The sequence below is a fragment of the Tamandua tetradactyla genome, chromosome 1, assembly GCF_023851605.1.
Source record: "Tamandua tetradactyla isolate mTamTet1 chromosome 1, mTamTet1.pri, whole genome shotgun sequence".
In the NCBI taxonomy this organism is placed as follows: domain Eukaryota; kingdom Metazoa; phylum Chordata; class Mammalia; order Pilosa; family Myrmecophagidae; genus Tamandua; species Tamandua tetradactyla.
This window is the reverse complement of record NC_135327.1, coordinates 212,789,216-212,803,625: the sequence shown is the minus strand read 5'-3', so window position 1 is coordinate 212,803,625 and position 14,410 is coordinate 212,789,216. Positions and strand designations below refer to the sequence as shown.

The 14,410-nt window shown below is 37.9% G+C and overlaps 1 long non-coding RNA gene across 6 annotated transcripts in view; it reads right to left on the bottom strand.

The window, feature by feature from the left end:
- LOC143676176 (uncharacterized) overlaps positions 1-14,410 on the bottom strand; it is a 101,182-nt gene that overhangs the window by 68,579 nt on the left and 18,193 nt on the right. Inside the window, exons 4-5 of one of the 6 annotated variants that reach the window (XR_013171889.1) lie at positions 6,881-7,100; positions 1,323-3,875 (exon numbers count right to left, since the gene is read on the bottom strand). The exons of 1 other annotated variant lie outside the window; for it this stretch is intronic. This is a non-coding gene — a long non-coding RNA (uncharacterized LOC143676176). Of the gene's footprint in view, positions 1-1,322; positions 3,876-6,880; positions 7,101-10,233; positions 11,502-13,196; positions 14,099-14,410 lie in introns of those variants that run through there. 4 more of the 6 variants (XR_013171891.1, XR_013171896.1, XR_013171904.1 and 1 more) reach the window with 4 other exon arrangements.

Here is a 14,410-nt window from a genome sequence, read left to right as displayed (position 1 = left end):
AATTTATTTGTTTAAAAAATCAGAAAAAGGAACTCTGTGTCTCTCGTTCACAGTATCATATGTAAAATATCCAATCAAAGGGTGACTTAAAAAGTTAGAGCAGAACACCTACATTTGAGTTTCTAGTTCTTTCCCTGAAAACTGTAGGAATAGAAGTCAATGTCTGACAACTAAGTTAGAAATTTCATAAAAGGTTTGCCTCTTAAAGAGGATACATTTCTATACTATCCTATGAGAACTCTCAAAAACTCACAAAATATCTGTGCATGTCGTGAAAATATGCACATTTATGCAATTTAGATCTTTACAAAACAGTCCTTCATTCATTCATTTCTCCCTTTGGCATTATGCATCTCCCTGCTGAGGGCAAAAGTCATAACATCTCAAGGGCTTGTGCAAATGAATTCTTTCATTTTCAGTTTCTTCTTGACTGCCAACCAGAGAAAAATGTGTTAATGAAAGCCTTCTTTTCTAAAAGATCTGACACATCAAGAAAAATACTGACTTTTAAAAATATATATACTTTTAAAAATAAGATAATTTATAACCCTCAAGCATAACAAAAAGAAAAATATAAACGTGCATGCACTGATTCCATCTTTTACTGGAGACACAGCACTATCTTTTCATGATTTGTTTTTCCTTGCTAGCTGGCCAACACTCTCTTTTGTGTTATCATTCAAGGCCGACCCCTTATTTTTGACATCACTGCAGTGTTGCTATGGGAATGATGATTTGATGTGTCCCTGAAGGAACAAAGGGTGATTTCCATTTGAGGACTTCATAGCATGCTTGGTTCCTTGTTGATAAATGACTGTGGAAACCAGTATATAAAATGTTATCGGCAAAATTCCATTCATATTTTACATGTCTCCTTTCCAGCAAACACTTCTTTCAGTACATGTTATTACAACAACCTTGGGACACAGGCTGGAACAAAAATGAGAATTTGCAGGGTTGAGTAAGGTTCACAAGTCAAAAAAGCAAGTAGCAGGATCGTGAATAGTATCTTTTGTCTTCTGAATCCCAGGTTATAGCTATTCCCAGGGGATTTCATATTTTGCTGTAGTTTTTAAAAATCTTGGTGTCCATATGACTAATTTAAAGTAGATGGAGTCAATCAGAAAGCTCTTTCCCCAAATCTTCCAGCTTTCCCAACTCCCTGAAGCATTTAGCTAAATTCAGATACTCAGTTTCTGTGTAGAGACAATCTTAGAAAAAAAATCCAGAAAAATTCAAAATCTCTGTTAGCAAAATAATATAGTGATCGAAATGACAGCTCATATAACAAATAAGTTCTCTCAATTGCAAAAACTATGCAATTATTTACCAATTTATTTATGACATTTCCTTCACTGGTTTGTCCTGAAATGTTTTAAATTAAGTCCTGCAAAGTATACAAATCGTAAATACATAGCTCATTACATTAAAAAAAATAAGCACATGCATACAACCACCATTCAAATAAAGTTACCAAAACTTACCAGCGTCCCCAAACCTACCTTCACTTCCAGCATGTCATACCTCTTCAAAGGTAATCACTATTCTGACTTCTACCACTATAAATGTACTTGGCCAATTATCGTGCTTTATGTAAGTAGAATCATACATTATCAAACGATGTATACTCTTGTGCCTACAGTATGTCTGGGAGAGGTGCTCAGGATGGGCATGCATCCATATTTTCTTCATTTCACTGCTGCATGAAAATAACACAAATTACTTATCCATTTTACTGGTAACTGACAGTAAGCACGTGCAATTTGAGGCAATTACAAATAAGGCTACTGTCTTTTGATGGTTATTTGTGCTCTCTTTTCTTGGGCATATATATAACAGATGATTTATTTGGTCATGCCCATGCATATGTTCCTTTTAGCAGCTACTGTTAAACAAGTGTACAAGGTAGATGTATCAAACGAGGCTCACACCAGAGTTGTATGAGAGTACAGATTGTTCCACATCTTTGTCAACACTTGGAATTGTTAAGGGTTTTGTTTTTATTTGCCATTCTGGCAGGTGTATACTGTCAACTCATTATCATCCATTCATTGTCATTTTTATTTGTATTACTCAATAGTACTTAATGCTAAACAACATTTAGTAGATTTAGCAGGACTTTGATTTTCTTCCTGGAAATGTTTTAAATGAGAGATTTCAATTTCATGAATACAAGCAGGAATGTAAAGATTTTCTATTTCTTCTTGATTCGGTTCTAGTAAATTATGGTTTTCAAGGAATGTGTTTGTGTCATCTAAAGTTTCAAATATATTAGATTGGCCTAACCTTGTTTCTAATAAGTCTCTTCGGTAGGCAGAATAACAGACTCCCAGAGATAGCCATATCTTAATCCCTGGGATCTATGACAAAAATGTGATTATGTTAAGGGTTTTGAAATGGAGAGACTATCTTGGATTATCCGGGTGGGCCCACATCATCACAAGTGTCCTCCTAAGTAAAAGAGAGCAAGAGAGACGTCCGAGGAGATGTGACAATACAAGCAGAGATTGGAGTGGTGCAATGCCAAAGGACGCCATGAATCAAGGAACCCATGCAGCCTCTAGGGGCTTTCCTTATTTCACTTTTCTCTTATTTTCTATTCTTTCCAAATCTTACTCTGTGTTTCATGTGGATATTCTTTTTCCTGAGTATATTCCAGTTCAATAATCCTATTTTTTGCTGTATCCAAATATATTGGTAAACCCAGCTCTCGAACACATAATTTTACTTATTGCATTTCAGATCAAGGAATGTATTATTTTTATAAATACCTGTTCTCTGATTCTTTTCACCATCTTTTCTTTAATTTTTACTTATTTTTTGACAAATAATTGATATTTAAAATGCAATGGCTGAATCAACTGCGGATCTGCTTCTGTAACCTGTTTCCTTGGCTTCTGATCATCTGTCCTATTTGGGGGCATTATTGCCAATTTTAGATTGAATGGCAGATAGTAGTGTATATGGGGAATGGTGTATAGATTTTGAATAAGTTTATCATCCTTCAAAAAGGATTTGTCTTCTGGCAGGCAGCCAGAGAATAGGAATATCATCTTGATTCATTCAGAGACAGAATCATGCCAGGCTGTGCTTCACGCTAAGTGAAAGTCTGTTCCTGTTTTGCTATTGTTCCTAAAGAATATCCCTTGAGGGGGTTCCAGGTATTCACCAGGACCCTTTGTTCTTGGCAGTCTCTGCAGCTAATCATCTCTCTAACACCATCAAACTGCCCAAATCTTTACTTACCATTTTAGCTTCTCAGCAGCTGTTTTTTGCCTGGTTTATCCCCTCTTTATTCTACACACTCACGTTCAAAATTTGCAAATACCTCAAGGGGAAAGTGCTTGTGGAAGACTGGCTTTGCTTGTCTGAAATTTTCTTTTCCCCAGAATCTCAGCTTCACTAATCCTGGCTGACTTGAAAGTTCTAAACTCAGATTTTGGTCACAGTGAGACTGTTAGCTGTCACTTTCTTTTTGGTCTCTCTGCTCCCACCCCCACCCCCACAAATTGTCTAATGCCCTAAGATAAAATGCAGCAGTACATATACTCTCACTATTCCGTGTTTGCTTTCACTCCAAGGTGTTGGGTTCTGTAATGCTGCTTGCTTTGGCTATTAGAATAAACCTACAAACAGCTGTTATTTTATTGTTGTGGTTGTGATTTTATCCAGCTTTTTAAATTCAGTTTGGTGGGAGGGAATCAGTTATAAACTGTCCTTCATAATCAGGAAGATAAATCAACTCCAATTGTGTATTTTCATGTAAATTAACAGACAGTTCATTTTCATCCCCCAAATCAAGAAGTTCTTCTTAATTTTCTCATTTGTGATGACCATTCAGTCATTTTGAAGCAAAGTCCTTGTCTCTTGAGCACCTGAAATTAGAGGCAGAAAGAAATAAGGAGAATGTGACAAAAACAAACAAGGTAGCTTGATAAAATGTTTAGCCACAAATATACAGGGAATATTTAGACTAGGCATGCAAGAGAGAATGCATCAGAAATAGTATAGAATAGTCCCAAATTATGTCTTTTGTCCCAATGTTTTATAAAATAGGGCCCCTTTCACTACCACAAGTGTCCTGATTTGGGTGATGAATTTATATCTTCACCGTAATTAGAAGCACAATAAATGGAATTAGGTCAGGTAGTTTACGAGAATCTCTAGAATGTGAGGGATATTGTATGTTTCATTAGCCACTAAATCCTCAGCACCTCAAACAGAGCCTACCTTTTAGCAGACCCTCATTGATGTTTGGTTGATCAAGATTTGCCTCTTATTGATAGCTCAAAAAAGTTCCTTTAACATGGGAAGTGACATGTACATTTTTATAATTGTCATCTAATTTGGGAAAACTTCTATCAACTAGATTTAAAAAATGGCCTTTTATAACATATTCACTATATGTAGCACTGCTTCCTCTTTGTGTCCCATAAATACAGGAATTCTGGAAAGTTCCATTTTATGTGCTTTCCAACACAAAAGAAAAGAAAATGTATATTTATAATTATATTTGCTCCTTAAATGAGTGTATTCCTGATGAGGGAGAAGTACCATTTTGACTACAAGCTGATGAGAAACTCTTCCTCCATTTATCATTTTACATATCTAATGATCAGAAAAGCTTTCCACAGGCTAGCTTCTGGTTCAGTCTATTTTGGCCTTTGTTTCTCTCCACTCTCCACCTCATTGAGAGAATGAGAAGACTTTGCTTTGTGATATGTCCTCTGGCCCTGTCACAGAACAAGTATGTTTCGAGCACATGTGGAAGCCTTTTCAACGTGGAGACAGTTAGCAATAGCTTAGCTATGCAAGGAAGTAACTGCAAACCACTTAACTATATTTAAGCAAACAAACAGAAAACCTAAACTGTATATCCAACCAACCTCTCTGAAATCAAATCCCACTTCAACACCACCTGACATAAGAGGAAATATGACGGAGGGGAATTGAGAGATTTTAGAAACAGTGGTCTTTGATTGTAGTTAAAATATTTTGGCAAAAACATATGACTATGTGGGCTTGTTGCTGGGACCTTTAAGAGCTTTGGAAGAAGCCTGGGAAGCAACGGACCCAGAAGTTTAGCTTAGCTAATTTCACAGTAAATTCGGTACTGGTTACAGATTTGCACAGGGGCCTCTGGTGTGCAGAGCTGGGGTATCTGGGGCAATGCAGGAGTTGAGACAATTGGATAATGAAGATTAGGAGAGGTGATAGAGGCCTGTGATGACCTGACTTGTTCTCGGAACACTGAGTACTTTGATGCAGCTAGATTAAAGAAGAACATGTCCTTAAGGGACAAAAAACAAGACCAGACCAATATCTCCAAGGGGTTGGCCTTTCATGAGCTTTGTATATATTAAAGTACAGCATCTAAATTTTATCCTGAAAGACAGTGAGATGGGGGTGGGGGGCATTGATTAATTTTCAGCCCATAAATAACATTATCAACTTGTGTTATTGGAATTTGCTCTCTCTGACAGTAGCTTGGAGGAGGCATTTTATTGGCCTCGACTAGATGAGTCTTTGCCAATTAGAAGGCTGTTTAGTTAGTCTAGGACACTAAAACATTGATACAAGGAATGAAGAGGACAGACAGATGTAAGTAACAATATTCATGAAGTGAAATCTGTGGCTTGAGAGTAAGTACATGGGTGAGTGAGGACCAGAGGCAGGGTTCCTTGAAACTGAGGCATGTGTCTTGTCACTCTACCTTCCTCAACCTCCCTACTTCACCTTACATAGGTCCTAGCTTCCCCTCCTTGGAAACGTCTCCCTTAGTGGCAGTGATACCAAGCTCTCTCAATTCCATTCTACTTGGGTGGTCCCTCTTCTTGGTCTCTTTAACAGACTTCTCATTTGACCTGTAGATGTTGATATTAACAGGATAATTCTGACCCCTCTGTATTTCTGTCCCTACACTTTATCCCTCATTGGCCTCACTCATCTTCCCATTTCCCTGGCTTTAAGTATCATGTATGTTCTAATGACAGAGGGACAGACAGTCCTACTCTCTTCCCTGAACTCCAGACCCTCAAATCCACCTAACACCTTCTCCCATCAAATCTCTTAACATCACTGCATGTCCAACATGGAGGGAACCAAACCCTTGAACCCCCATTTATACCCCTTCTCTTTCCTCTAATAGTCTTCTTTATCAGTAAACTGGGTCATCATCTACCCAGCCACTTAAGCCACACTTAAGTTCATTTGCTCCTTCATTTACTCTACTTGGTCTGTTAAAAAAAAATCATTGTGTGGCTTACTATAATACCCGCCCCCCCCCCCCAAAAAAAAGAACTGCTTATCAAGGTCAGCAAATCCTTGTAAAATCTCACCCATGCCATCTCCTTCTTGATTTAGGGGCTTCACACATGCCATTCCTTCTGCCTGGAAAACCCTTTCCCTCACTTTTCATTCATTTGGAGTCCACTTAAATGTTGGGCCCTCCTTGATCACTCTGTTTAAAAACGCCTCCTGTCTCTGCCCCTTATTCTCTATCTCGGCATGAGGGTATTTTCTTCATAACACTTACCCTTACCACAAGTTGTAATAACATTCATATTCTTTGCTTTCTTAATTTCTTAATCTGCACCCTATACTGAGCTATGAGTCCAAGAAGACCTGGCCGCATCCTGAAGGCTCTGCCTGCTCTTTAAGGAGTTTAGAGACAATATAAAGTTATCTCTGGGTTATAGGTGGACAGTGATTTTGTTTTCCTCATTACACTTTACTATATAAATTGAACTGTATTCATCACATGTTGCTTCTATAATCAAAAAAACAAAATGAAACAATGACGAAAAGATGCAAAAGAAACATTAGTTATGTGGAATATTATCATTTAAAATTGGTTTTTAAAAATGATGATGCCTAATACCTCAGCCATCCAGAATAACTACTTGCTCAAAGACTCCATTTATGTAGAGTTTTACTCTCCATGTTTTATAACGCTGAGTTATTGCTTCTGCACATGGCACACGTGTAGAGAGATGAAGGAAGGACAAATACTTCTAACTTCTTTTTTTATCTTGGGTCCGCATTGAGAATTTTCATTTCTAATGCTTGGCCTTCTTTCTTTTTCCTTCTTCTCACTATCCCTGGTTTTCAGAAAGAGAAGACTTTTAGCATTTGTCCCACAAAACTTCAAATTGACTTAAAAGGCACTGGGTTGGGTGTAATTGCCTTTCTGCTGAGCAAGTATAAACTTTTTCTTAGGCAAACTCCCCACTGTCTTCCCAAAATAGCAGATAGTAAATGTGGCTCAACATGTTTTCAATCTAAACAGATTTATTTATGGGGATTTATAAATGAGTCATATCTTTACTGTTATTTTATTCTGGAAAAATTGGCAATGTAGTACAGAGTCATTATTTTGACAATTCTATATTCCCAGATCACAGATTTCTCTCCATTCTAACGGCTATTAATAGCAACAGCCAAGATTTGCCGGGCATCTCCTTACTGCCCAGGACTCAGCACACCTTTGTAGGTTGTTTGTCACTGTTGACATTTTACGATTGATGAAATCAAAACACAGAGTCTAAATACCCTGCTCAAAGTTTCTGAGCCAGAGAGTACTCTGCACCCGTTGCTATCCTCTTTGTCCATCGCTACTCTGCTGTTTGTCCCAATTCCTTTCCCGTTTTTGCCACCCTCCCCTGACAGTTTCCTTGAGGCTTTAATCCCTAAAATGCGAAAGAAATAAAAATAAAGCCATACCAGTGCAATGACTCACTCGTGAACCAAGCCCAATTTAACTTTAATACTGCACAGAGCATAAGGTTAATTTTGAGACGGCTTACATTTTCCTCTGTGGCATGGCATGATAAAGTTACTTTCTTATGGAAATATGGCTGCTCCAGAAAAGGAAAACAAACTAACAAAAAATACTTTCTCTGTTCTGATGACCCATACAGAACTTTCCGAGACTACATTAAGAACAGCCAATGCATACTACCAGTTCCCCTTGTGTCATCACTTCCTCCACCTAAGAAACCACATGAGTCACAACCACAAGTGCCATTTCATCCATAACCTTCTTTCTCATGGGTTAGACATGTGCTTTTACTGGAAAAACTCCTATAAATCTCAGAGCTATGTATTTAGAAGCCATTATTATTTAAGTAACAGAACATGATGATAATCACCCAATAGAAGCCAAGGGAGAGCAGTCAAGTCAGATGGTAGCCAGCAGTTAGGGATTCACAAGGTCTCTCTGATGTCCCTGTTCTTTTGATAAAAAACATAACAATCCACACTCAACCAAGTTGCTTTAAATAAGTCTTGGCTGAGTGGTAGAGAGGAAAGAGTAGAAGTACTGCAGCAATTACAGAATCACGGAAATATGGTCTTTGAAGATACCATTTACAAATGAGCTCACATCCACAGGATGGGGTTTGGGATTAGGACTGGAACGAGTTTATGTGGGGAACAGGACTCAATCCATAACATCCATGCTTCCAGACATGGACTGGATTCTTGATGTGCTCCAGTTTTGGAGTACATTACTGCAGAAGCCAGCCAATTCCCAGCATGCCTTTAAATACACCTCCTGTGATGGAAATCTTCTGAAAGGAAGTCTGTATTTCCCGGTTAGAAAATGGACAGTAGGATTGCTTAAAAAGATCAGCCTCCTCCATAGGAGCAAACAAGCAAGCAGATAGAAATTATATTAAGAGGTTTGGTGAACAAAGTGTCAGAGCAGTGGAGGCAAGGGATTAGAAGAGAGATACTGCACCAGTCTCAAGCAAGTCACTTGACTTCTGCAAGCTTTAATTTAACCAAATGAAAAGGAAGATAATGATGCCTGTTCTGATGATGTCAGAGCAGGTATTGTTGTGAAGATCAAATGAGATGTTTTATGTGAAAGCACTTGAAAAATACTAAATTACTAATCTGATATAAGGCACCATTTAATTTCACCACAGTAACTTCTAGTCATGAAAATAACATTTCAGGAAGAACTCAATTGAAACAAAACGGTACTTGAAATCTATTAATATAAAGTTTGTTTTATATTCCCAGCACCTAAATAGAAATTATTTAAAATTTACTTATATGAAGTTTGTTTGCATTATATCCCTAGAAATATATTTACTTCTCAAAATAACAACAATGCACTTTGTTTGCATGTAACAGGATAGCTGTGTTTCCAAGAAAGCTTACTTACCAAGTTAAGAATTGCTATATAAACTATTGTTTCAGTGGGAAAAGTAGGGGATAGAGACTAAATTGTATCATTACAAATATTCCAGTGTCTCATCCCTAATGTAACAAGATTTCCTATTTCTATAAAACAATAGACCATCTAAATAGCTAAAATAATTTGGGTAGCAAAGTAAGGTGTAAATTATATAAGAAAAGAAGAAGCAAACAACTGTGTCAGATGTGGACTCACACTTTGTCCTTATATTGAGCTGTGATCTGCTTCTATGGAATATCTATCAGCTGGTGAAACCGACCAACCTGTCTGAACTCAGTAAATGCTGCAGTGACTTCTGCTTATATAGAACCGACATCTATCTTGTTTTTCTTTTCTTTTTTTTTTTTTTAATAAAATGGGAGAGTTAGAGCAACAGCTCCAGTGTCTAGACAGATTTGGAGTCATGGAAACAAAACTGTTTTCTGGCCCCTTGATTTTTAATTTGTGTCTTGCTTTGAAATTACATCTGAATGAGCTGAGGTGCTCTCTGACACCCCCCACCACACGCGCACACACACACACACACACACACACACACACACACACACACACACATTCCTGAATGCAGAAGAGAGATATCAAGTTCTCTCTGCTGCAAGTCAGGAAAAAATGGCTTAGGATCTACTCCTCTAAACTCAACATTTAACTGTCTATTCTAATAATAATGGAACAAATCAATTCATTTGGTTAATTAGGGGTACAAGGGCAACTTATTCAAAGGTCCACAACTTACAAACTGATCTGGCTGGAAATTTTTTTGAGATTTTTTTTTCAATGCCCATAAGAGCCATTGTTATTGCCCAAACTAAATCATCACACACAATCACAATATATATTCATCATTAACTACATATCCTTATGCATCACAGTTCCAAATACTTTACATGTAAAATCACATTTAGTTCTCACCTCTAAAAATGCAAGGACTATGATTATCCCCAACCAATAGATAGAAAATTTGAAGCTTGGATTGGTACCTGGTTGTTCTAGTTTGCTAGCTGACGGAATGCAATATACCAGAAACAGAATGGCTTTTAACAAGGGGAATTTAATAAGTTGCTAGTTTACAGTTCTAAGGCCGAGAAAATGTCCCAGTTACAACAAGTCTATAGAAATGTCCAATCAAAGGCATCCAGGGAAAGATACCTTGGTTCAAGAAGGCCGATGATGTTCAGGGTCTCTCTCTCAAGTGAGAAGGCACATGGCAAACACATTCAGGGGCCCCTCTCTCAGCTGGAAGGGCACATGGCAAACACGGCGTCATCTGCTAGCTTTCTCTCCTGGCTTCCGGTTTCATGAAGCTCCCTGGGAGGCGTCTTCCTTCTTCATCTCCAAAGGTTGCTGGCTGGTGGACTCTCTGCTTCGTAGTGTTGCAGCATTCTCTGCTCTCTCCAAATCTCTCATTCTCCAAAATATTTCCTCTTTTATAGGACTCCAATAAACCAATCAAGACCCAACTAAATAGGTGGAGACATGTCATCCCCTAATTCAGTTTAACAACCATTCTTGACTAAATCACATCAACCAGGGAGATGATCTCATTACAGTTTCAAATATACAGTACTGAATAAGGATTATTATACCTTTATGAAATGGGATTTATATTAAAACATGGCTTTTCTTAGGGGGCGCACTTCCTTTCCAACCAGCACACTGGTCCAGAGGTAAAATGCTTGATTCTTATCCAGGTGGTTGAACTTCAGAGTTCTATTTTTATGTTGTATAATGTAGAACTGGGACTTCAATTATCGATTAATTTACATGATATGGGTTATATCAACATAATTATTATCTTCTAAAACAAATGTGCATGCTGGCTTAGGAGGAAGCATCCTGTGCCTTCCTCCATATAAAAATGAGAGGTGGCAGATCCTTATTTCATGAGAGGAAACCAATGATATCTCCTGCTGATATGCTTATACAAATTTATTACAATGATAAATTTGATGCATTTGTTCTTTCACATTATTTCAAAAGACTGATTTGGAGAAGTAATATTTCTGTAGGATTGCCTAAAAGATAACCATTTCATCTATTTATTTAGTCTAGATTTGACTACTGGAGAAAACTAGACTAGCAAAAAATTGTGAACTTAGGCAAGCCTTTTGGTCCCCCATGGAATCACTTTTACTGAATTGTCTTCAGCATTCTGCTTTTCACCAAAATGGAGGAAAACTATAAGAAGATTACTCCAACCACATTTTTGATGATATGCTGTTTAGGAAGTTTTTCACTCATCACTCAGTCCTTTCCTTATAAATACTCAAGTGAAAGTTTTCTCTTCACATGTCTGTGCCTGGGGGTAAAAAGGCAAAAACAACAGAAAAATAATGTTTCTTTTGGAAACTTGGCATATTATTTTATGGAATGTAAATTATTATATGTTTCATTTTTCCTTTTTCTCTAGCCATTTGGAAGCAACTTAAATATAGTAATGATGTAGAATATGTGGCATTAATTTCTCTGTGTGTTAATTGATCTTTTGGTATCTTCTTTTATCTTGATTTTCTGTTTTCCTGTTTTTTTATCTGAATGTTGGCTTCAAAATTTTTCTGATTGATTCCAAAATTTACATGTATACTCTAAGTAGCCTTTGCCATGAACCCAATTCATTTCGAATCCTCTGTGCTGGTATGGAGCTGTAGGTACTCTGGAAAAGCATGTTCATAAACTCAATCCATTTCTTTGGGCATGAAATCATTGTAAGTAGGACCTTTTGATGAGGTTACTTCAATTAAGGTGAGCCCCACCTCAATCAGGATGAGTCCTAATCCTGTTCTAGGAGTCCTTTACAAGCAGAGGAAATTCAAACAGAGAGAAAGCCACAGGAAGTGAGAAGCTGAAGTTCAATGGATCTACAAGAGTATGGAGAGGCCAGGGAAGGCTGCCATGTACATCATCATGTGACAGAAGAGCCAAAAACCAAGGTTCCTGGCAGCCAGCCCCAGATTGTCACCGACTTTGGGAAGCTAACATTGCCTTGATGATACCTTGATTTGGACTTTGTCCTGGCCTCAAAATCATGAGCTAATAGACTCCCACAGTTTAAGCAAACCCATTGCATGGTGTTTGCTTGAGCAGCCAAAGGAACTAAAACATCATCCATCAAAATTCATTCACTACAAATTTCTGATCATCTCTTCTCTCAAAGTGGAACCAGCTACATCATTCTCCAAACCCAGTGCAAAATGGAAATGCAGGGCCAATTGAGGCAAGGAAGTCAATCAACCCAACAGCCCCATAGGCCATGCATTCCCAGTGCGTATAGTTGCAAAGAGTAGACAGCTTAGATTCTGTCCCAGAACCTGTCTTGGGGAGGCAGCAGAAGACATGTGAGTGAGCTCTGTTGTCCTTTTAGACTTCACTTACAAAACACAGTTCCAAAATGAAATTAGTAAGTCTTTCCAGATGGCAAACACAAAGCACTAAACTCTTCTGGCCATTGGGTGTGGGAATGCACAGGTACATACCCAGGAAGCTCGCCCTTCTTCTGCCCTTCCCAGTTCTCCATTGCACTTTCTTATTCTCTCTTCCTCTCTTTCATCCTACCCTGGAACTCATGGCAAAATATTTCAACCCTGTGCACATTTAGTCCCACAATCTAATCAGTGTTCCTCCCACAGTCAGCTTTGGGATGCCTATTTTTTTGCGAGCTGTCCAAAGCAAGAGAAAACCAAATACATTTCAGCTTCTGGAACCACTCCCTGTCTCTTCAATTTCCCAGAATTTGATATCAGAGGTTTCACCTACATTTCTGCACAATCTTTCAGCATCCTGAGATTGTAATTCAAATAAGTTGGCCATGTCCTCTCTATCTCTTCCCCTATCTTGGGCTTCAGTTCCCTCAGATATGGTTTTTACCCTTTCCAGATTGAAGGCTACATTTTTTTGGTGATGAAAAGGAAAGCTCGTTGCTGAACAGCTTCACTTTCTGTCATCAGTGCATTGCCAGTCATCTGTTGATATTATACCATATGCCTGAAGTGGTAAATTTTATGTTTTTTTTTACTCCAGTGCAGCTAATAAAATCATCTCTGCTTTTCTTAAAATCATTAATAAGTCCCAAACCTTCCTCAGACAGCTTGAACAAAATAAACCCAAACCTATTCTGGACTTCAGTGCTGCTGACTCTGTTTTTTTAGTTTCCACCAATGTCTCAACCATTGTTCCTGGTTTGGGACCAGCCTTTCATCTTCCTTCCATGACATTTTCAATGTGCTTTTATCAGAGGGCTCTTTATGCAGCCATGTTTGTTCCTTTTTATACCTACCTCATCTATCCTCATCAACATTTTCTGTGATTATATCATTCAGCCCTCTAATACTTTTTTCCAGGCAGGTCTTGAGGGAATACTTAGCTTTGGTACAGGTGGTCAAGATTATAGCACACCTAAACTATGGCCATCCACTGGTGAGATTGCCTCTAATTAGGGTTGCCTAGTTTAGCAAATAAAAATACAGAACACTCAATTAAATGTAAATTTCAGATAAACAACAATTTTTTCTTTTAGAATAAGTAAATTTGGTGACATCCCTGCAGTAAAAAATTATTTGTCCTTTATCTGAAATTCAAATCTGAGTGGGCATCTTATATGTCTGGCGGCCCTTCTATAATAGAACTAACTTTGCCCCTGGCGGTTCAGTTTCTTCATCTATAAAACAAGAGAATGGAATTTTACAAATCTTCGTTTTTTAATCATGTTTTCTGAGTCCAGTCTTTGTAAAACATATGCTTTCTGATGGCCAACCAGAGAGGCAGTGTGATTTCACTGAAGAGTAGGTGTTAGAGAAAGACTGCTGGCTCTGACTCCCAGTTCGGCCATTCACTGGCTGTGTGACCTCAGCAAATCCCTTAAGCTCTCTGTGCCTTGGCTTTTTCATCTGTAAAACAGAACTAATAAGAGCACAAATCTGATAGACTGAGAGTGAAGATTAAATAACAAAATAAGTAAAATTCTTGAGTAGTGTCTGCCATATTTATGCACTCAGTAAATATCAGCTATTATTATATGAGGGGCACATACTTTCTAGTCACAGGTCATAGTAATCCTAATTGTTTTACCCTCTGCCATATTTTCATATCTCCTGTCTTGCCACTGTAGGCATTTGGGATGGTTATACCTGCTGTAAGTCATAAATATTTCACCTTCACATAACAAGTCTCTCTCTTCATTTAAACCCATAATTTTCCTATTATACACATACT